Genomic DNA, 23,175 nt, shown 5'->3' with positions numbered 1-23,175 from the left:
CATCAATGATACCATATTTTTCGACCATCGAGGTATCATTTCCACGGAGAACAGATAGGCATCTGGTAGATCATCGTCTACTCCTTTAGGTGATTCTCCTGAAACAATCCTAGATAAATGATCTGCTCTTTGATGTGTCGTGCCCTTTTTTACAACTACAATGAAATCAAATTCCAGAAGAATGATGAACCATCTCACTATTCTTCATGTGTTGCATGGCTTGTTGACCAAGTACAATAAGGCTTGGTGGTCCACAAAGAACACAAATTTGTTTGCTAATAGGTAATGTCTATACGTTTTTACGACATAGATCATTCCTAATCCTTCCCTTTTTGTGGTTGTATAATTCTTTTCCGCCATGTTTAATTGTCGGCTAGCATAAGAAATAGGAAAATCAATTTTTCTGTCTCCTGGTTGAGCTAGTATACACCCTATGGAAAAATTGTAAGCATCTACATGTATGTGGAATATCTTATTCCAATCTGGTGCTTTCAATATTGGAGCTGAGGTGAGAGCTTGCTTAGGCTTCATGAAGGATTCTTCACACTCATCAGTCCATTCAAAGTGTGTAATCAAGCTATACATGGGTTTTGCAATTATAGTGTACATGTAAATGACTCATCAATCTTTGAAATGTGGTAGGAGCATTAGTTAACCCAAAAGGAATAACCCGATAGCTGGCAAAAATTTCCCATTCTGCTGCAAAAGCAGTTTTATGCTGATCTTTTGGATCAACCAAAAGTTGATCGTATCCCGAAAAGCCATCTAAGAAGTTGTAAGCTTATTTCCTCGCAACTAGTTCAAAAACATGCTCAATGATTGGAAGAGGAAAGTTGTCTCTAATGGTAGTTGTATTCACCTTCTTGAGGTTGACACACACTCGTAATTTTCCATTCTTCTTGGGTACTACCACAATTGGAGACACCCAATCTGTGTGTTCAATTTCATAAATGAATTCGACTTCCTTTAGTTTCTCAATCTCTTCTTGGATCTTCTTGGAAAATGTTTCATTGTATGTGTATGGCCTTTGTCTACTTGGTTTTGCATCATCTCTCATGGGTATGGTATGTTGACAGATTTCTGGATCAACACCCTTGAGATCCTTGTAAGACCAAGCGAAGATATCTCGATATTCTTTTAGTAGTCTTAGTAAAAGATCTTCTTATTCTTCTGTTAGGTCATTTGCAATGTAGGCAGGCCTAGGCTCCTCTCCTAGTTCAGCCAAATCTATCTTTTTCGCGTTTTCAGGCCCTTCATAGGACTCGCATTGTTTTTGTAGTTCTCTAACAAGTTGTTCTACTATGATTTTTTGATCTTGGAGAGTATATTTCTTGTAATGGGATGAAACACTCATTACATCTTTACCATCCTCTTCTGTGGTTTCCATTTTGGTTGTATATATCTCCTTTAGAGCTTTTTTCAACTCTTGATATTTCTTTTTCCACTCAACTCGTGTCATGGTTGGCTCCTTGTCCTGTTTCTTTGGCTTTGCTTGAGTATCCTTCCTCGTTTTTTTAGATGTTTTTGACATTTTTGAATTTTCATTTGAAGGATATCTGCCAGTGATTTTCTCGTTGACACAATTATGTGCGTCTATCTGCATCAAGAATTGTGTTCTACTGGAGACTGATGGCATAGGTCTAGCTTTCACGTTTCTGGTGTCTCTTTTTTGTGTATACCATTTTTGTCTTCTCGATTTCTTGTTAGGAAAGTCAAAAAACTTTTCCTCACCTCCTTTCATGAGTAGCTTAGCTCTCACATCCTCTTTTTCTGACCCCGAATCTTATGCGGTATCTGAGTGTTCTTCTAACTCATCTGTTGCATTGTAGTAGAGGTCTGAAAAGACTTGTTGAGCTTTCATCAAGTCCTTGGGTTCCTCATTTTCATCTTCAATGTAGAGGGTTGAAATCATTTGGATGAGAATTATTTCATAGTCGTCCTCATTGAAAATTGAGTATGCATTGACGTGTTCACACATACATCCATTGTCCCTAAAATTTGAGTCCACTCAAATGGCTCAAAAAAATGTTCTGGAAAGGGTTTAAGTACATAGGCTTCGTCTGTGCAATCCATTTCTAAGATACATTCCTCTCGTTTTAAGATTCCGTTTTTTGAAGCTCCACACAACCAGATAGGAGTGTCTTTGTTCAACCACGATGGAAGCTTAGTTTTAGTTGAAGACACTAAATCGAACTCTTATATGTGCGTTTCATGACATCTCTATAAGTGTGATCTTTTAGATTAACCCTTGTTATAGATCACACTTGCTTCAAGTATAAATAATTGTTTTCCCAATCATGGATGAGTTGTACCTGTTGCATGAAAGGTCTTCCAATATGATTTCGTAATTGAGTTTCTTTCCAAAGTCAACTATGGCAAAAGTGTGTTGATATTCAATCCCACAGGAATTAACTATCACTTTTTCAAGCAGTCATAAGGGTCTTTCAATGTGTCCATCAACCAATTGCAATTTTATTCGATTTTGTCTAATGGTTGGTTGTCCCGAGGATTCCCATACTGCTTTTGTGGCTATGGCTATGCCTTCACCACTATCCAGTATTCTCATGGTTTCAATGTCATTATATTTCATTGAAAGGGTGGTGTTTTCTTCTTCCCCTTCGTAATATTCTCCAACTTTGTTCATTGGAACATATCGAATCTCTTTGTTATCCATTTCGTGTTTCAATATTCCCAAATTTTTGCGATGAGTCCCGTTATCCCCACCTTCTCTAAGGTTTTTTGTAGGTCATCCCATAAATATGGTCTGAGTTTTAACAGTTCTCCCAAAGTAAGAGTGCATTGGATGGGTGTAGACATGATCGAATGAATGTTGTCTACTTCAAGGGTCTGTTCCGCTCTTTTTACTTGAGTGGTCTTACACACTATGGATTTATCTTCGTTATCTCCCAACTAAGAGGGTAATGGTTTCAAAGTCAATGGTTTAGACATTCTTGAAGCTTCAGATCCGCAATCCCCATACAAGGATTGTATATCCATGTCCATATCAAGAGGTAGGTTGTCCAACAAAACTTTACGTCACAGGTTCTTCCATTGGTGGTGGATGTGCATTATACCAATCTCCTTCTACCATTATTGTAGATGGACTAGGCTCATCATAGGGTGTAACAAGCACTAGTGCTTATTCATCTATGAATCCTTTTGAATGAATGTACTTTACAGGCGCTGCATTATATCCTGGATACGGAGGTTGTTGACCCAACATGTGTTGAGGTCTTTCCATACCCATCGATGGTCTCCGAGCTGGTGCCATGTTAAGCTGGTATATGTACATGGGTTGTCCTTGTGGCCTCATGGACACGTACTGAACATTCCTATCATACTTTGGTCGGTAGTGGCACTCATTGGTCTCATGGTTGTCCATTTACCCTCGATTGCACACCATTTCTGTTGTCTAATTGGTTGTCCCTATTCAGGTATCCCTTGCCTTGGTCCCATCATAGGTGCCTTTTGCATGTTATTCATCATGTCAGTCATCCTTTTGAGCATGTCTTTTATTGCTGAAAGTAGTGCTACAACAGCCGTTCCCACTTGTGCTGGTTTAGTGGATGTTGTTTTCTCACTTTGGTTATCCTTAGGGACATCTTCTTTGTTGAAAATATCACAATTGTCTCCTAAGTCGATAGCATTTGACACACACTCTTCTAGGGTTATATGCTTCTTGCTATACAGTATAGCATGAATTTCTTTATTTAGCGGTCCCTCTAGAAACAATGATACTAGTCGTTCTTCTGCAGGTATCTCCAGCTCTGGGCATCTGGCAATGTATTGTTTCATTCGAGTTGCACAATCCCTAACAGACTCATCTTGTTTCTGTTTAAAGCTGTAGATTTGAGCTACCGTATTGTGTTTGATCCCCGTTTTGGAACAAGCAGCTACAAATCCTTGAGCTAATGTGTTCAAGTCCATGAGTGACCTTGGTGGAATGTTTTGGAACCCTATCAATGATTTTCCTTCTAATGTCCATCCAAACCCCTCGAATTGAGGATGGAAATCGAATATGCGTTCTGCTCTTAGCACTTACTTAAAGCTTACTAAGTGGTTTTATGGATCCCATGATCCACTATATTTTATGAACCATTTTTTAAAATCGGCTGGTCTGATGCGTCTAATTGGTTCAACTCTCGGTCTCCTGACAGTTGGTCCTGTTCCGAGTCCTTCAAACCAGTCTGTTGGAAATAGTGACTCATGTAGCCCTGGACTGGTCTTAGTGTCACCCGGTTTTCTTTGTGATGAGGTTTTTTCTGGTTTCTTAACATTACTCTCAGAAGATCTCTCACGGTGTTCATCTCTTGGAATGGTTTTTGGTCCTTGGCCCAATATCCAATCCCTTATTGAATATCCTTGATATTTGGCTTGTTCCACCTCCTTCGGAGTCATCATAACAAATCTATGTTATAACAATCCCTAAACAGATAAGTTGGTAGATCTGCTGATCCCGTTTCTTTGATCTTGAAGATATAGACGATCTTCATATTGTCCTGATTTGGCATGCGAAGTCCATAGAAGATCTTTTACATTTCTATCCTCCCAACAATAGACTCCGATCCTAGTATTATCAGTACTAAGCCGTTTCAAAGGCTTCAAATCAACTTGATCTTATCCCTCAAATTCTAAAGTTGGTGGTCCTTCTTTTGCGGCCATATTTGGAATGATGGTATTTATTTCTAACCCCCATTTATCTATCATGTCAGGGTTTTCGACTTGTAAATACTGAGTTTTGTTTTTATCTATGTACATTTTTCCTTGTTTGTTTGCTTTGATTTCCTCTTCGAACTCAATACTATGGTCCTCAATTCAAATAGTGTACTCTTCGTTAGGATCCAGGTAAACCTGAGCTCCATGCGATTAGTCTTATAAAAAGTGAGTATATGCTTATAGCACATTGTCATTCCGGTTTCAAAGTGAGTCGAATAAGAAGACATTTTGGATGTTGAATCAGAAAAAGTGTAGACTTCTTCAAGGATAGTGTGCAAAGAATTGCTTTGATTCACACTTTCTTCGGTGGACACTCTATTGGAGGTTTTACCAAATATGCCCTGATTTTCTAGTACACGACCAGATCTAAGGTTCATAAAGACTTGTGAAGCTCTGAATAGAGTACTTACCTTTGGATTTTGACTTGTTGTCAATTTCTTCCTGACTTGATTGCAAATTCTGTCAAGCTGTCGATTCCTTGTCTACAACCTGATTTCTGTACAATTTTGATCAAGTTAGCTATTCTTTCACAAGGACTGTGTAGTTTTTGCTAACTATTGTGATTGGTCTATGTGTATCACTTCAATTTGAGCTATGAGTAAGCAGTTGAGATTTTCAAACTCGACTTTGGTAAAAATCAAAGGATTAATCTGCAACATGGAAATTGAGTGAACATGTATCAATTTGGATCCGATTGAACCCAAAATTGCCCAGTGGCTTTGTATTATGCTGGTCTAACACCATACAAGTTCAAAAGCCAAAATTGGTGGCTCTGTGTAGCAGTAGTAAATAGTCATGATTATTTACTTTTGTTAGCTTTTTATACTTTTTGGCTTGGTTTGCCAAGTATACAACCTATTGAGGTCCTTGGACAAGTTTCAATAAGTTTGGACAAAATCTGTTCAAGTTTATCAATTGTTTCGTGTAGGCAAACTTTGATTTAAAGAATCTGGCTTAGATCTCACTTTTGTGATCCAAATTTCACCAAAATTGATTTGTGTGGTCTACTTGATATGCTTGACCTTGTGGTATGCTGAAGTATGCAAGATTGTCAATTTTTGAAGCAGATGTAAATAATCACAATTATTTACTTTAGATAATTTTTTACAAGTTTTTGTCCCAATCTTGACACAGATCTGTTAAGCACCTCAACTTAAGGTCTCTAGCCAAGTTTCATCAAGTTTGGACAATTTTTGGTCAAATGGTCATCAATTTTTTGTCCGCAGACTAACTTTGCAAATTTGGTCACAATTTTCAATCCAATGATCCAATTCTTACCAAATTTGGTTTGTGGGCTTATTAAAACATGATAAAACCAGCTATATGCTAACTTGGTCAAAAAAGTTAAAAAAATGGGACAGTAGTAAATAATCGTGATTATTTACAACTGGAAAATTTTTGCATTTATTTTGTCAATTTAGCACGTACACATGTCTATCACATCAATATAAGCCTATGAATCAAATTTCATCAAGTTTGGACTATTTTTCCCCCAATTTACACTCAAGTTCTCGAAAGTTAGTACAAACTTTAATTTTTACCCAATTTTTTGTAAGTTTGGTGATCTAAATCCAATGTGCCTTTACAAAAGTTGTTTGTACACATGCAATGAGTCACTGGTATCAATCTTGGTCAATTCTGAGCAAAAGTAAATAATCACGATTATTTACTTCAGGCTTGAAATGAACCATTTTTTGCACTTTTTTCATGGACAATCTTTTCATGAGTTATTTTAAGCCTAGGAATCAAGTCAAAATTTAATTTGGCCTAAAATATCAAGAGAAAGTAAATAATCTGAGTTTTTGCAAACTCTTAAAATTTTTACCTCGAAGTGTCATTGAGCTTACCCACTGGTTCATACAACTTTTAAGCTTACTCTCCAGTCGGATTGAGTGGTTTGGAGTCTTTTTGCGCTATTTCTAGCCGTAGACTTGAAATTTTGCAACTTCAAATACAACTCACAATGATTCTTTCAGAGAGAGCAATGTTCTAAAATCCACCTCGGATCCTACTTACCCTACTCCTAGGTTCTCATGCAATGAGGTTGTGAAAAGTTGTCACAAACACTCGTTTTCTTGTTTTTTTACGGTTTTCTAAGCATTGATCTTAAGACTTGTTTCGTTTATCAATCATTCCCAAAATCCTAATCTAATCCTACAATCCTAAAGGCATTTGACAAGTACGATTACTTCCAAGCTACCTCTACACAGGAAAAGACGACAATCTTAGGCTATGCGATTTCTAAAAGAAAGTTTTTACTATAGGAGATCCTAGAGGAACTTAAAGGATAACTTCATCAAACGCTTGTGTTTTTTCCTAGTTTAGGTCTCTTCGATCCCCGACAGCGGCGCCAAATGTGGGACGTGTGTCTAACCTCACTATCCTATCTTATTGCAGTTTTAGCTAGAACCACGATTAAATTGTCAATCCATGGGATGAAGCTGACTCGAATAGTGCATAGAGGCTACAAGAGGTTGTCAATCTCTCAAAAAACAACAAACAACTCGCATGTAACTCAAGCTACACTCAAGTGACTGAAATCACCAAAAGTCAATCGCTCATCAACAAACAAATCACATCCGTTACAGCATCAAATGACATCCAAATGTAACGAAACTTCTAGGACATGTATATAAGACCTAAGCACACATGCTTATGGTCTCAAATTCCACTTTAAGTCAAGTGAAATAATCGTGATTATTAACAATAGTGGATTTTTGACCTAATCGTTTTCGACCCAGAATGTACCTAAATGCTTAGCTTTTTATTTTGAAGTGTAAATTCCTACTTATGATGAAATTAGGCCGCGGGTTGGCGACACCAAAACCTACAAAATACTGTAATGTGTTTATGTCAGTGCGTAGAGCTCTTACTTGCGGTTGTAATGCAACAAACACGATTGCAATGTGACAACCGAGGAGGGAGTAGGAAGCGCGAGAAGGAAAGAAGTGAGCGCCGTTAGCTCACGCGTGTAATTTATTATCCAAAACTTACAAATAACTTACAAAACTTGGTTTTTATACCTTAGCCAAAGTTTTTGGTGGTCAAAACTAATAATTTGGGAGCTCTAACTAAAGATAGGTAATGACAAGTTGATACAATCTGGAAGCTTGTAGCCCTGGCTCATCAATTATAAAGTTTATCCAAAAAATAGGAGTTACAATATTCCCGATTTATAAAAAATAATAAGTGTTTTAACAATAAGAACTCCGAAAAATGGTATACGTGTTAGCTTGCTGCTAACACAGAGAGAGAGAGAGAGAGAGAGAGAGAGAGAGAGAGAGAGAGAGAGAGAGAGAGAGAGGGATTGAAGATGGGGGGAGAGGGAGCAAAGGTGAGGGAGAGAGAACAAGAAAGAGAAAGAGAGAGAAAAAAAATCAGATAAAAATTTTATTTCTTTTTGCGAATCAGAGCAAGAGTGCTTTACTTTTAGTTCAGCTTAAAGATGGCCAAGAATATTGATGCTTGCGTATGATAAAAATATTTGAGAGCACCGAGGAGTACTCCACCAAACTATGCACTGTTTTGGAAATGCAAGCGCGTCGCTTGAGAGAGAGATAAAGGAGCAAGACAAGAGACATGCAGATGAGGTGGAGCGTGTCCTGAAGGCAGCATCTCTATTGGAACCGTATCCAAACATTGTGGAGTTAGATCCATCGGCCCATGACTTAGAGTATATTTTTCAAACAAGATCTCACATTGTGTGGACAATAATCTTTTTTGTAAACCATTATAGACGATTTCTTTTAACATTCTTTTGAACAAAGAGATGTGCTTATCCTCAAGTAGTCTGAACTTGTGCATAAGTGGCTTTTTTCTATTCCTGTAAACCTATCCGTGTACTGTGAGAGAGATATATGGACTTGCCGGTTTTTGTAATTAAGTGGATTTTTTGTATTCTTTAACTCTTCTCCATAAATTTGCAATAGCTGTGCTTCTCCTTTCTTGGTAGTTGAGCTTACCAATCGCAAGTTTCCATCTCTCACATCATGATTCATCCTTGCTCGTCTAATCTCTCTCTCTCTCTCTCTCTCTCTCTCTCTCTCTCTCTCTCTCGTCATTTTCCTGAGCACAACAATAGTAGTCATTGCTCTACACACCACCCACCCTTAGCTAGCTTCTCTTTTATGTGTTTGACCCGTTATTAATCTGTCCTTCTATTAACCTTAATGATGAAGGTAAAACATCTCGGAATAGTAACCAGCTACTCTAGTTGGATGTCAATAAAGCCGGGTTACATGACCTTACCCTAGGTCATTGTCGATAATTGATATTAGAGAAATCACAAAAAAAACAATTGTAGATGGAGCATGAAGGGTCTTGCCGACACGCACACCTGCCTGCAACATGCCAATTGAGGTGTGATTTTCTCTCTTGAATTGTTAAGTACATCTCCCCCCTTGTCGTGTGCATTGCATCCTTCAATAATTGAAACATGCAAACATGCATTGTCTTTGGCTAACCTGTACAATGGACCAGATGTTGCATCAGAGAAGTTCTATCCAACACCATTTATTTTGATGGTCGTATTTTGCTTTTGTTGTATTCCAAGGTTAAGAATCTATTCCTTATTTTATGGAATCAAGAGTCATATAAGGCTCTTGTGGGTGAGACTTATACACTTGTCTCCATATGTATTGTAGCTTGTGTGCAAGCACATTGTTAGAAGTGCACATAAGACCTCCAACCACCCAACCGTCACTCTATAACGGTGTCTTTTTATGTGGTGGCACAATTTTCGGTGACAGCCTACGAAATCAACCAGCATTTGGCAGAGGGAGCTTTTTGCATAAGATTAGGGAATCCATCACAAATTTCACAGAGAGAGTTCAACAAATTTGCCAACCGGTCCATTTTCCATAAGAAGCTCCCTCAAAAAAGCTCTCTCTGTTCCCCTACCCAAGTAGCTCCAAGTATTATCATGCCCCAAAGAGATAAGACATAGTCAACTCACATCACAACCATTCAAGATTTGAAGAATGCATGTAATTTCTCAAGATGTTTTGTTTTTGCTTAAGAACCACCAGGTACTCTCAATACAAGACATCAAGCATCACAAACACTATTAGGTCTTCTAAATGTTTTTGAAACTTGTCACTTGACATCTCTAGATTATGCATGTATTAGTGTTGCTATTAGCATCAATATGCACATAAAAAATAGTGACTGTAATACTAAAACTAGTACTAATGCGCTTTGCTGAGGAAAAAAAACAAAAGAGGTGGCAAGCTCATTTTGAGATCTTGGTAAGAAAGTCTCTCCCATATCTAGTACAAGTAACCCTACCCTCTCTCTCTCTCTCTCTCTCTCTCTCTCTCTCTCTCTCTCTCTCTCTCTCTCTCGCTCGTGTAGCAAAAATTCACTCTTTTAATCATCCAAAATGTGATTTGGGTGATCTGCAGTCTCAATTGAAGAGCATGATGCCCTCTACACACTGATGTAAAAACTTTTTTTTTTTTGAGTTAGTAGAATTTATAAAGTGGACATGTTTGGGGTAGTTGACTCTCATCTCTTATTTTACATACAATGTCTTTCAGTACTTGCAAGGGCTCTTCTTCTTCAGAAGGTCCACAACCATTGTAAAAAATGATTCAAAATCTCCTAAGTATGGGGATAGCGACACAACCACTCCACCAATGACATTGAAAAACATGAGTATTGCATACTTAGTATCGTTGTGAGAGAAAAAAAGTAAGGTAAAGACTTATTGGCACTTGCAATAGAAAATTTCATGCTAAGGGTTCTTGTTGGTGAGAATGAGCATGTCAAGAGGACACTTGAGATGCAAACAATAGATTTGATGCAACTTGAAGAAGAAGTCAAATAATGTAGATGCTCTCTTGTGGAATTGAATGCTTTGAGGAGTGCATGAGCAAAGTGGAGTATGACCATGTATTGAAAGAAGAAAAATTTGACACCATGGGCCGTGATGTATGCGTCATGAAAAATGTATGCACAAACAAGCCTTGGGCTAACGTATGTGGTATCAATGTGGCTCCTAATTCCTCTCTCATGCAAGCTTTGGCCCAAACAAAGAATGTTGAGAATGTGTATGTAGAGGAGTTGAATGAATGAGAGCAACGTTCCAAGAACATTTTTATTCGTGGGATTCCAAAAAGAAGTTAGAGACACCTCTTTCTTTGGCCATTGCTATCAAATATTTCTTCAAACCCCACTTCGGCATGTTAGGAGTTATGGTTTACGGAGCACATAGAGTGGATAAGCAAGGAGCTCCTCACTCAGGAGAACAACCAAGTGTATGCACCATGCCGGATGAAACCAAACAAAAGATTATCCTTGATAGTAGTTGGATTAAGGAACGCAATGGAATTCTTGGAATTGAATTTGGATCATCAAATCATGAGAAAAATGGATTACAAGTTTGAGAAGAGTAGTCGCTTGAAAGTCGTATAGCAAAAGCTCTTTCTTTTCCAAAAGATAATAATGTTTTCAAACTAAGGCTTTTGGATTTTATACATAGGGTTTTCAAAATGGGCAATGTTCGGCTACTTTGGCTTTGAGTACATGATCAATTTTTACAGCTCTGAGTTTTACAGCTCTCATATCAAAATACATAGGCTCATTTACAAGGCGTCCTCAAAAAATGAGATGTATAACATAAAAAATGTGGCTCCAACAAATATGACTCTTTACACTGAGGAGAATCCAAATTTGAATCCAATTTTATTGTTTTATGTCTCTTTGACTGTTAAGCACGCAGTGGAAGCTTATTGCATCTCGGATCTGGGTGAAAGCATGAAAAACTTGTCAAGAAGTAGTGTCTTTGATACTACCTTGTACACATATAGAGATGTACATGATGCTCCACATATGAGGAGAAAGATCTTGATGAGAGGAATGTACACAAGTAATCTCCAATAGTTTTTAATCTTTTTTAATAATATTTTACCATGTGACCATTTTTCTTGAAAGTACTTTGAAGGTAGAAAATAATGACCACCATTTCATGCTTTTGCCCATCTATAGTGGATGGTGTGTGTGTGTGTGTGTGTGTTCAAGGAGGCTTGTGTGTATATGCAGACATAGCTCAGACAGCTAGAGAGAGAGAGAGAGAGAGAGAGAGAGAGAGAGAGTACTCGTGATCGAAACGCAGAATATAGTTATATTAAAGTACATACACCTTAGTATATCATGTGTACATGGAAGGCTTTATTTATAAGCTTGGGATAGATATCTGGCTGGCACTCCATTTCTTCTTAGCCTACACATAGCCATACAACACATAGACCAAATGCCAATAGCAAAAGGGTATACACATGTTCCATAGTCGAGAAGAAAAGGACATGCCTATCTCAAAAATCCTCCCCTTAGGCATGGACTATAGTGAATGAAGCTGAATCGAGACCTATAGACACACGAGCTAATAGTCACACAGACCGAGGTAGTCACACAGACTGAGTGGTCTCATCACATGGTGTCACACAGACTAAGAAATCCTCCCCTTAAACAAAGAAGGTGGAAGACCATCCATTTTACAGTACATCAATATACTCGCAAAAGTAGTTGGGGATGGCACACACATGGAGACAATTCTCTGCCTGTTGAGATGCATCTTCGTCCTCTTCTTCTGCAAGATTGACTCTACTTTTATCTTTGTTGTCGCTTCCTTGGCATTTTGATTGTGGATGACCTTTGATGCCGCAATTGCTACAATACTTGTTCTTGTAGCAGTCCTTGGAGAAGTCTCCTGGCTTGCGACACTCATAACACTTCTTGTTATTTAATCTAGGTGATGATGATGAGCCTTAGATGATGATGATGATGATGAAAAATAAGCTCCTCCCACTGATTCATATTTCTTCTTTTTTTTTCTTTTCTTCTTCATGGATTGCCCCTATAACATATTGCAGAGAAGGTATGGTTTCCTTTTGCTCTAAAACTGTGACTATCTTGTCAAAACTTTCAGGTAGAGCACTCAGGAGCACAACGACTCGATTTTCTTTCGAGACTTGGCACTGAATGTAAGTGAGCTACGTGATTATGCTTATTAGTCTGTTAAAACGAGGCTTGAACCATTCTCCCCTTGAAGCATAGTAAGTTTATAAAGATTTTTCTTTAAGTTAATCTTACTTTGGTTTTGTTTAGCACCAAAGTTATGTTCCAGTATATCCCATACTTTGGATTGCAGTGGTGCAGCTATCTGTAAAGTGCACATAATTATCATGGAGTGATGTGATAATTGTGCCGAGTGCTTGTTCATTTTTAGCTTGTGCTTGTGCAATTTGGACCTTAGTGAGAGTGCCTTCAATAGAAGTGGATGGTTTGCTTACCCTCGGTTTTACAACAAACCATAGTTGCTTTTTTATAAGGTATCCTCGTAGTTTGGTCTGCCAAGTGTGGAAACCGTCCCCATTGAATTTTTCAATCCCCTTCTCTTCCATGATGCAAAGTGGTTGTAAACACGGAGGGACTTGGTCTTACCAATAGAGATACTCTCTATATGGCAGTGTCTTGCCCTTTACAAGCGGTGGCATCTACCAAGTGGTGGCATGAATGTGGGATTAAATTATACACAATTGTGAAGTCACTCTTTGCAAATGGGATCTGCAAAGTACCTCTTCACAAAAGACTTGCTATTGAAGTCGAGGGAGAGTTTTGAATAGCCGCTTTGAAATCTTTCTTGACATCGAGAAATCACAGAAACTCAGTTTTATTAGCTTGGCTTTGTTAAGTAGGCTTGGTGCCCTTTATGAGAAGTGTCTCTTTACTAAGATAGAAGTAAGAGAGAGCGGTTGTGGGAATGAGGCTTTGAGGAAGTCCTTATTCTGTGATCAGTGTGAACTGCATGCATGTGAAAGAAGCGTGGGCCACTCAGCAATCGAAAGCAGTAAGAGCCTGTGTGCGAGGGGAGGCGGCCCAAGGCTCTAGCGCATTTAGAAATGTGGGGTGCACTGCCGATTGCTGGAGTTGATTCTCGGGTTCACTGCCAAGGAAAAACAAGAAATCAGTGGGTTGAGTGTGCCAAGCCTTGACGAGTCCTCAGCAGGTCCTGCTTGAGAAGGTCACGAGCCTTGAGAGTGAGTCATCAGCGGTTTGAGAAGGTCGCGATCCTTGAGAGAAAAAACGCTGCATGTCTTAAGTTTTATGCGGGTAATTTTAAAGGTGAAATGAGCAAAAGTAATGAACCCGAAAAACTAATACAGAGAGATGGCGAAAAAACTTTGAGAAGCAGTTTTCATTGAAGTCTTGGAAAGCTGAAATCTTCAGCTTTTTCTCGATCAAGAGTTGTAGCAAGGGGCGTCCTAGCCAGGCTTGAAAATTGTAGGGCACCCAATGCCAATTCTAAGGAAGAGAAACTATAATGGTTGCCCTTCCCTTAGGAAAGGTTATCAACCACTCCGATCTTCAAAATGCAGGGCAAAATATGTGTTGCCCTTCCACCTCTACATGATCAAAAGCACTCATGAGAGCATGGTAACAAAAGGTATACCAACAACTACAATTACCTGACAATGAAATGCACATAGATATGCAAATTCTAGAGTAGAAATTGTAAATTTGGGTGCTACATGCACTTGACCAAATGATGTTGAAACAAAAGGCTTGCACATTTAATGTGATACAAGCACGATTTGAAAGGATAAACAATTAATTGCTTATCAAACAAGAACTTGCACCATGGCTCTTGACAGCCTTGAAACTTTGGCCTTTCAAAATAATATGGGCATTGGGTTATGGTACCCGCAAAATCCAATTTGGATTGCCAAATAATGAATGAAAATTGCATTAATTGGGACTACTAGACATGAAGCTAGCAAAAGCATCAATTATTTTCAAAAGCTGAATACTAAGTGTACCAATATTTCCATAATATTTAATGAAGGTGAAATGAACAACTTTTGGTTCCAAATGTACACACTAATTATAAGAAACACAAAGTATCCTTTGATGCTTATTCACATGCATAGCTATTGGAAATTTGGCTTCTTACCTGCCTTAGTTCTTCCATGTTTAAGACCTCAAACACTGGCTTCAAAACCTCTATCTCTATAATTTTTTGAGTAGGATTTTACTGATGTTTCAAGCGGGAGGGGTTGTTGTAGATTTCCCAATCACGTGCATTTGCAACACATGCCAGAAAGAAATATAATTTAATCCCTTCTTCACCAAACATAAGATCATATAAATGAAAAAAGAGAAGTTTTACCTGTTCTTTCTTCAAGAACTTAATTTGGATCGGTTGTGAGATTTCTCAGACTCGTGAGTGTTGAGTGGAGATCGAAGACACACTTTCCAGGTCATGACATGAAAAAAGCCAAAAGATGAGCATAAAGACACCTGCATACAATACTAAGTATCCCACATTTAGCATCAGGCATTAGATTGTAACGAAAGTAGTTTATGCATCATCAAAAGCACCAGCTTTTCATGCAACGATAAATACATTGAACAAAGAGAGTGGATAAGTACATTGAGCAAAAAGAGTGCTAATCTTGGTCATAAATGCCGATCTTTATTGATAGAAAAGCTTCAACGAGAATACCCAAAAGATACCAAAGCTGGGGAGAAGGTTCAATTACAGGTTTACAGCATTAGGTTAAACAAAACGTACAAGGTGTAGCATTACAAATAGATCGCAAGTAATTGTACAACCGCCTTGAGCTTTAGTATATCAGTCAAAAATTTCCACATCAAAAACACCATGGAATCTACGCGGAGATATTTATAGATCTGCTCCTTGTCTTGCTCCATAGAGAAAATACATCATCCCAAGGAAAATCTGAAGTATTTTGTGGTCCATGCAAGCCTATGAACATAAAGTTCTCAAGTGTTTCTATGTTCATGCGTGTCCTTTGAGATGTTTTTATGGTGTTTTGAAGAGAGAATCCACGCTCCACTACAGCCGAATTTTCTGGATTGGAAAGGAGTCTTGCATAGTCATATCGTCCTTGCATATTGCCATGCATCTTGAAAGCTTTTATGCTTGAAATTGCTGACTAGAACCGTCGTGAAAGAATCGAGCTCTCCCATGCAAATCTCCGCATCACCTACTAAGCTTCCAAATTGGTTGAGCAACTTTCCTAGCCAGAATTTGCTACAAGTCTCCATCTCCAGCTCTTCACTTGGGTAATGCTTGGGACTGAAAAGTTTACATGCATCAAAAATAGGCATATCCTCTTGCATCCTTGTCCTCAAATTCTCCACAATTTTTCCAACAAGCTATTTTCCAAGTTGTAGACAATCTTTGAAAGGATCGCCTCTGCTACTTCCTGCAATGCTTTCAAACTTAAGCTCATGGATATGCAAGTCTCCGATAACATCAAAGAATTTGATCTCTTGGTTGCTGGATTGCTCTACAAACTTTTGTAAATGCTTTGACCTGCAATTCCTTGAGTCCCTGAGAAACTTCTTCTCCAAGTTCTTTAATGTAGCATTAGCATAACCTGATATATTAGCAATGTCGACCACATCTGATTGAAAGTGGCAATTCAAAACATTAAGCTACGTACATACATCAGCAAGAAGATGGATAAAAAACTGATTTGCGTACACCATAAGCTCATCATATATACTTGGGCTCTCCTTTCCAAATTCTATGATCAAGGGAGGCATGACCTTCACCATGTGCTCCATAACCTGACCTCGTGATAGCCACCTCACAGAATGGATTCGTAGCATTGATAACTCGGGCAAATCTAGAGCTCCCTCCATTAGCTTTAAGTTATCCATTCTTTTTCCTGATGCATGAAGCCAAGCATAGATAATTCTACATAACTTATCCAATTGCACAAGCTCAGGAAAGGAACCAACAGCTTGGCTTGCTGCAAGATACTCTCGATGTGCAAGACAATGCACTGGAAGAAGATGCTGAATATCTGCTCTCATTCTTGCTAAGAGTCCACCTCTACAACCCATCATAACTAAGCAACCATCAGCCGCAAGAGATACAAGTCTTTGAAGGCATAGGCCCATCTCTTTGAGCAATTTGATAATAGCATCGTACTTTGCTTCTGCCCCACCATCGTCCATTTTGATGAGCCTCACAAAGGCCACATGATTGTCACCTCTGCCTCCGTCTTTCAAGTAGTTTATGTAGACAATCATGTACCATCATAGAATACCAAGGACTTGCCTGGACTTCTTTGCACAAAGCATTCCAAAGTACATCTTTGATTGCTTGAACAAATTCCATGCCGGAGATTCTATTCAAATAGGTTCCATAAGCTGAATGCTTAGGCATATTAGATAGACTTTGCTCTATTTGGTGAAGGCATAGCTTTTCAAAAAGCTCCATAGGTCCAACGCATTTCACAACAAAATACACCTGCCACATGACAGTGATGGCCCTCACCTTCTCTTTATCCTCAAAACTGACTGCATAATCTGGAAGAGGGACACAAACTCAATTTTCCTTGTTTGCCCACTTTAAGGCTTCCATTTTGTGCTCATTAGATCTGTTGTGCTCATTTAAAGAAGGGAATTGAATTGTGCAAGATCATTTGTTGGCAAAAGGAGTCCTGCTTTTGCTGTATGCACACCACTCGCATTTAATATTCAGCCTTCCTACATCTACAATTGGATATGCCCAAGGATGTTCAAATTTCCAAGTTGGCCTCCATCGCCTTTGCTTCTTGGACTTCAATACTGGTTCCGAGTCTGGTGTTTGTGGCACTTCTTGGTTTCCTTCATTATCACCTTCTCCTATTGTTGGTCCCCCGGGGGATTCACTATGGATTTCCGTATGGTATCACGTGAATGTACAAGAGGGGGTTTTTTAGAGGCCAGACATAAGCGTATACAATAGGGGTAGCCCCCCATTATTTCATGCTCGTACCGTATGCATAAGGGAGGGGGGGGACCTACCCCGCCGGGGGGGGATATTAAGTGCTTATGCCATAAGACACATGTCCTAACAAGCCAATTAAAGAATCTTTCACATGAGGGTGTTGTTATTGGTATTTCAAAGAGTTAATTTACTCCACTAGCAAACTAAGATAGCTATACCAATGAGAAGATGTGGTAGCTTCTAGATTTTTTGGGGTCTATGCTACCATAAACTTGACTAATATTCTTCTATGTAGCCACTAGGAATCAATATCTTGGACATCCAGACCCTCATTAGCCTCTTCAACATCATCATCATCAATATCACCATTTGCATAGCCTTTGTCTCCACATCTGCACCCTCATTTTATTTCTTGTTGTCTTCTTGCACATCATCCAAGTCACTATTCTCTTCTTCTTCTTTGTATGCAAACTCAATAGCAACACCAATGACATGATCAAGAAATTCTCCTGCACCACGATACCAACTTTATAACCATCATTGTAATCTATAATAAGTTTCCCAATCTTTTCCTGTGCGTGCATTGTTTAGTAGCTTTTCAAACTCTTTCTTCTCATCTAGATCCTTGATATTGTCAGTCTTAAGGACAACTAGAACTTTATCAGCTACCCTATGTAAATTATCTTGGGGTTGATCGCCATATTGTTGTTGTATGAGGTTCAGAAGGGCTTCCCTCTCATGTTTTCGTTGAGTGGGGGGGCCTTAGTCATGGGATATGCTTATGTATCACCAAGTTGACTTATGTATTAAATACTTTAAAGATTCGCTCTTACGTATCCCCTAACTAAGGTCCTCACACTCATCCCTTGTGCGCTATATGTTGAGACTAGGAATGGCAGCAACATTGCATACACATTGCCAAACGGAGCTGCAGGCCTTGTTGGCAACCAGCTTGATGCCATTTCGAGTATGCTTTTGGATGGGGGGTTTGCTTGCTTAAATATGGTGGAGGCATGCCCATCCCATTTCAACCAATGAGAGCTTTGTATTTGACTTGTTACTTGGTGAGTCAAAGGTCCTTTTTCCGATATTTGAAAGCAGCAGCCACCACATGGCATTAGATTTAAATTTAAGAAAAAACATCGCTGCCAAACTTCGCCTCGCCGTGAAAAGCTACCAGGTGAATAAAATAAAAAACGCACTCTACGTTGTGTTGCAGTCACAGATCATCAAGTTGAAGGATACGTCGCATGCTTGCCAAGTGATGAGCACTCCCAACGACAAGTCTATAGATTAGTCGCTCTTAGGGGGAGAAAGCATGGCTAACATGATGGAGAAGATCGGCGACAAACTGCATATGGGCGGCCACAGGAAGGAGGAGCCCCACACTGTAGGAGCCGCCCATGCGCCTCATTATGCAGCCTCCCCTGGCTATGGCGCCACATGGCAGAGGTCTCGTTCTAGTGCTACTGAAACAAAAGATATCAGATTTCAATCAATGATCAGTTGGCCTAATCTAGAGTCGAATCACCAACACTCATTGCCTTCCCAAGTCGTTCAGCACATGCATATGTCCTAGTGTATTCTATAGATGTTATATAGCAAGGCCCACCAAGCAAGACTAGTTATGAAATGGTGATGCATATTTTGGATAGGTGCCCACTTAAAAAGGGATGTGTGTAAACACCCTAAATTTAGAGTCCCCTGTCTAGTTCTAAAATCTGAGATTTTCAACTTCCAGTCAGTTCAAGATCTGGTTTTGAACTCAAAGCGGGAAGAGAGTAGGCCTACTGTGGGGGCGAGCGTGCCTGTCACTCTCGCGAGCTTCAGTGTGCACTCTACCATGGAAGAAGTTCGGAGAGCTGCAAGTAGGGCCATACTGCAGGGGTCGCCATCTGCAGGGCAAGAGAAACCGCTACAGCAGCACGTATAGGCCGAGGTGCCATTCAAGAGGGGGCGCCACCCACAGAACGAGCGAGGGCCGAGGGGAGACGCTCTCTGGCCAAAGCTGAGAGGCAGCTGTGTCCCAAAGCTTGAGGGCTAGCCAGAAGCAGAGCAAGAAGGCCGAAGCTGAGAAGAGAATAGAGTGAACCTCTCTCTCTCTCTCTCTCTCTCTCTCTCACAGTGGCATGGACATGGGTTTCTTGATACTCGTGATTGTAGGGTTTATTGCATGATTGCTGAGAGCTTTTTTTGTCGTACATAGGGTATTGTTGCTCAAACTACTTGCAATGTTTGCGGTTTTTGTGGTCACAAGCTTGCAACTCGTATTTCACAAGTCAAACTCTGTCACAAGTAAGCTTACCTTTCATTGTAGGGGGTTTTGATGTTCCATGCTTGTTTCATATTATGTACATCTTGTGGCATAAGTTTTTTGCTCTATCTAGATTTTTAGGAAATCCTTTGTGAGAGCAACAGTGCAGATTGTGTCCCTTCACCAAGGTCCCCACCAGGACCCAATGGTAGTCCCCCTTCCCCCCCATAAAAGAAAAGCAGCACTGGAGCAATTGTAGGACGGGCTGTAGCTGGAATTTTGGTGGTGGCCATTGCTATTTGTATTGTTGTCTACTGCTATTGTTTCAAGAAGAAACCCCCTGTACAGAAGGAGCCCAAAGTCGATGTTCCTCGAGAAGGAGTGGAAATAAATCAAATATATGAAAACTCAGGTACATAATTCAGCTCTCAACTGAGACTCTCTCCACTGCATGTTTCTTTGTGTTTTTTCTCAAAAGGGCAGATGCAATGCACAACTCACTAAAGGCACTCTCTGAATAACAAAGAGATGCTGCCAGTAAATCTTAAAGCATGTTTCTCTGTTTTGTTTCTCAAAAAGACAGATGCAATGCACAGCTCACTAAAGGTACTCTCTGAATAACAAAGGGATGCTGCCAATCCTTAAGAGTCATTTGGGTCATGTTTGTCTTTCCTCGCTTAGCAAGAAACAACCAAGAATAGAAGGAAAGCCTTACCAAAACAGATATTCACAGCGTCTGTCTTCCCGAGCTTTGACCGCCGTCTATCGTAGTTTACTATTATGACATCTCAAAGGTTATCATGTCTTTGAAAGTCCCTGCTTTGTATCAAGCAATCAAAACTACATTTTCAGCATTAAGGTTAAGATCGCTAGAGTTTCTACATGAAGATTCCACAACCCTTCCTAGTGTACCTCACGAGGACGTAAAGGAAAATTGCCACTTCAAAAAAGAAACATTGGTCTCGTTGATTTTATCAAAGATGATTGCAATCAAACGGAAATGCCAACCAAACTCTCTTTACTTATTACTGAGTTTATATTAGTTAAGGAGATGTGTGATGAACAATGTGGATGATTTTGAGTGATGGTGCAAAGCAGAGTTAAAAGTACTCTTGGGTGAAATATTGTTTTTGTTCTGCCATTGGCTTTCTATTGAGCTTCTTGTTTTTCTTTTCAAACCAGGAGCTTGCTGAGGGTGACCACTCACTTGGATTTTTTCTTCTTCTTTTTCTGTTCATGGATGCCAATTCCCAACAAGGCTATGCCGAAGCTTGCTGTTCAAGAGTTCTCCTTTGAAGAAATCAAAATTGCCACAAATAATTTCCGAACCAAGCTTGGTCAATGGGGATTCGGTTTAGTGTACAAAGGTTTCCTTCAAGAGTGTTTTTTTCATGATTGCTGAGAGCTTTTCTTGAGTGTTCGACAGGATGGGACAACCAGATGCAATGACTATGATAGCATTAATTTTTGGTTATAGCCAGCATGGGTGCACGACGGAAGTTTTTGAGATCTTCCAAGGAATGCTAGCCAAAGGTCTGGAGCCAGATGACTTTGTTTTGTCTAGCCTCTTGAAAGCCTGTTCAGGGTATGCTTGTCCATTGTCTTGTAGTGGAGATGGCCTTTGATGAGGATGCCATCGTCCGAAGCGCTCTTGTTGACATGTATGTGAAATGCGGCGATATTTTAGATGCTTGCAAAGTGTTTAGCACTATGCCAGGAACAAAGCTGCCGTTATGGAACTCCTTGACTGCAGGGTTTGCATTGCAGGGGGGGCAAGGTTTAGTGTCGAGTTATGTCAAGGATTTGCAGAGACAAGGTTTGAAGCCGGACAAGCTGGGGTTTGCTTGCTTGCTTTCTGCTTGCAGTAGATTGGGTTAGGTGGGCAATGGCTGCATCCTTTTTCAACGGATGCACAAGAGGCATGGTGTTACCCCAACCATAGAGCACTTCACTTGCATAGCAGACCTACTGAGCTGAGCAGGGCTAGTAACACGAGTAGAAGATTTTCTTCAAAGCATGCCGGCTCCCTCAGACACTGTTGGGTGGTCTACTGTGTTGAGCCATTTTAGGACATTTAGCGATACAATGTACGCTTCGCACTCTTCTTCTGGCTTACATTCCAATTTAATGCACCACCCATGTTTCAGTGATTCAACAAAGTCTTGAACCTTCAAGTTTCCGTAAGTGATGGCGAATGTGATACACGCACCACTTTCGAGAGGGCGGGCTCCGGTGAGCACCAGCCCGCGTTTCATTCAAGTTGCTTTGCTTGGCGAGTGATTATGCACATGTTCCTACTGATTAGCCGGTGCTAGCTAAGATGGAATCACTGGACACTGGGTAGCGGGGCAGCAGATGAACAATATTCGTATAGCAACCAACAAGGCAGTGGGGTGAAGGGTCACTCAACAATGCAAGGATTGCAATCGAATGACTTCAGTTGGTTGATTGCTTGGACCGAGTTTATGAGGTGGATACCTTCTCGTCACAGAAGTTGTGAATGCACAAACAGGTGCAAAAGGCAGCCAAATCGGAGCCAAGTTCTGGGAGGTGGTATGCACAGAGCACGACATTGATCCCACGGGGTCATACATTGGCGACGCTGACGTGCAGCTAGAGAGAGTGAATGTGTACTACAACGAGGCAAGCTGTGGGCGCTATGTGCCTCACACTGTGCTCATGGATCTGGACCTTGGTTGAACCGCCACAGCAACCAGCCCCCAGCATTTTCAAGATCGCCATCAAGGCTGCAGGAAAACAACGTTTTCAGCCCTCTGTCGCATCAGACAATCAATGTTTTCAGTCCTCAAGTGCAACAGCAAAAACGCAGCCACATCCCTGCAGATACTCAGCGTTTTCAGCCTTGAATTGCAGCAGCACCATCAGCGTTTTTCAGCCCTAAAAACGCAGCCAGACCTGCGTTTTCAGTCGCCCCAAAACAGCCCCAAGTTTGGCAGATTTTCAGCAGATAGAAGACCACAGATTTCAGCCCTAAGGACGTCGTCGTCATCCCCGTCGTCGTCACCGACATAGTCCTAGACTAGCACTTTCTGGCAGAAGAGGCAGCAAGAGCTTCCTGCTCAACAGGCACCTTCTCAGCAAGAACCCGCAGAACCCCCAACACCCTTGGCGTTTTTGGTCCCTATCCTCGCCACACATCAGCCCCAACGTTTTTTAGTTTGCATCATCGCCATCATCACCGGATTGCATAGCGTTTTTGCATACCATTAGCAGTACCAGATCCCCTAGCATTTCCATTGCTGCCATCGCCGGAAGTTCTCAAACAGCCTAGCATTTTTGCTAGCGATAGCAAATCTGCCATCGTTTTTCTTTTCAGCCCATTCCGCAGCAGAGGAACAATGTTTTCAGCCTTCTTGGACAGTAGTAGATCCAACCCTAGTTGGTTGCATAAGATCCCCATTTTCAGCCCATAAAAACGCAGCCAAAACAGTCATTT

The 23,175-nt window shown here is 40.2% G+C and overlaps 2 pseudogenes; one reads left to right on the top strand and one right to left on the bottom strand.

The window, feature by feature from the left end:
- Positions 1 to 15,615: 15,615 nt before the first annotated feature.
- On the bottom strand, positions 15,616 to 16,389 carry LOC147443535 (uncharacterized; annotated as a pseudogene).
- A 2,393-nt stretch (positions 16,390 to 18,782) lies between these two features.
- On the top strand, positions 18,783 to 22,336 carry LOC147443534 (uncharacterized; annotated as a pseudogene).
- Positions 22,337 to 23,175: the final 839 nt, after the last annotated feature.

Source organism: Adiantum capillus-veneris, chromosome 13, assembly GCF_014529385.1.
Source record: "Adiantum capillus-veneris isolate H3 chromosome 13, ASM1452938v2, whole genome shotgun sequence".
Taxonomy (NCBI): Eukaryota; Viridiplantae; Streptophyta; class Polypodiopsida; order Polypodiales; family Pteridaceae; genus Adiantum; species Adiantum capillus-veneris.
The sequence above is the reverse complement of the archived record's forward strand: the minus strand, read 5'-3'. Positions and strand labels throughout refer to the sequence as shown.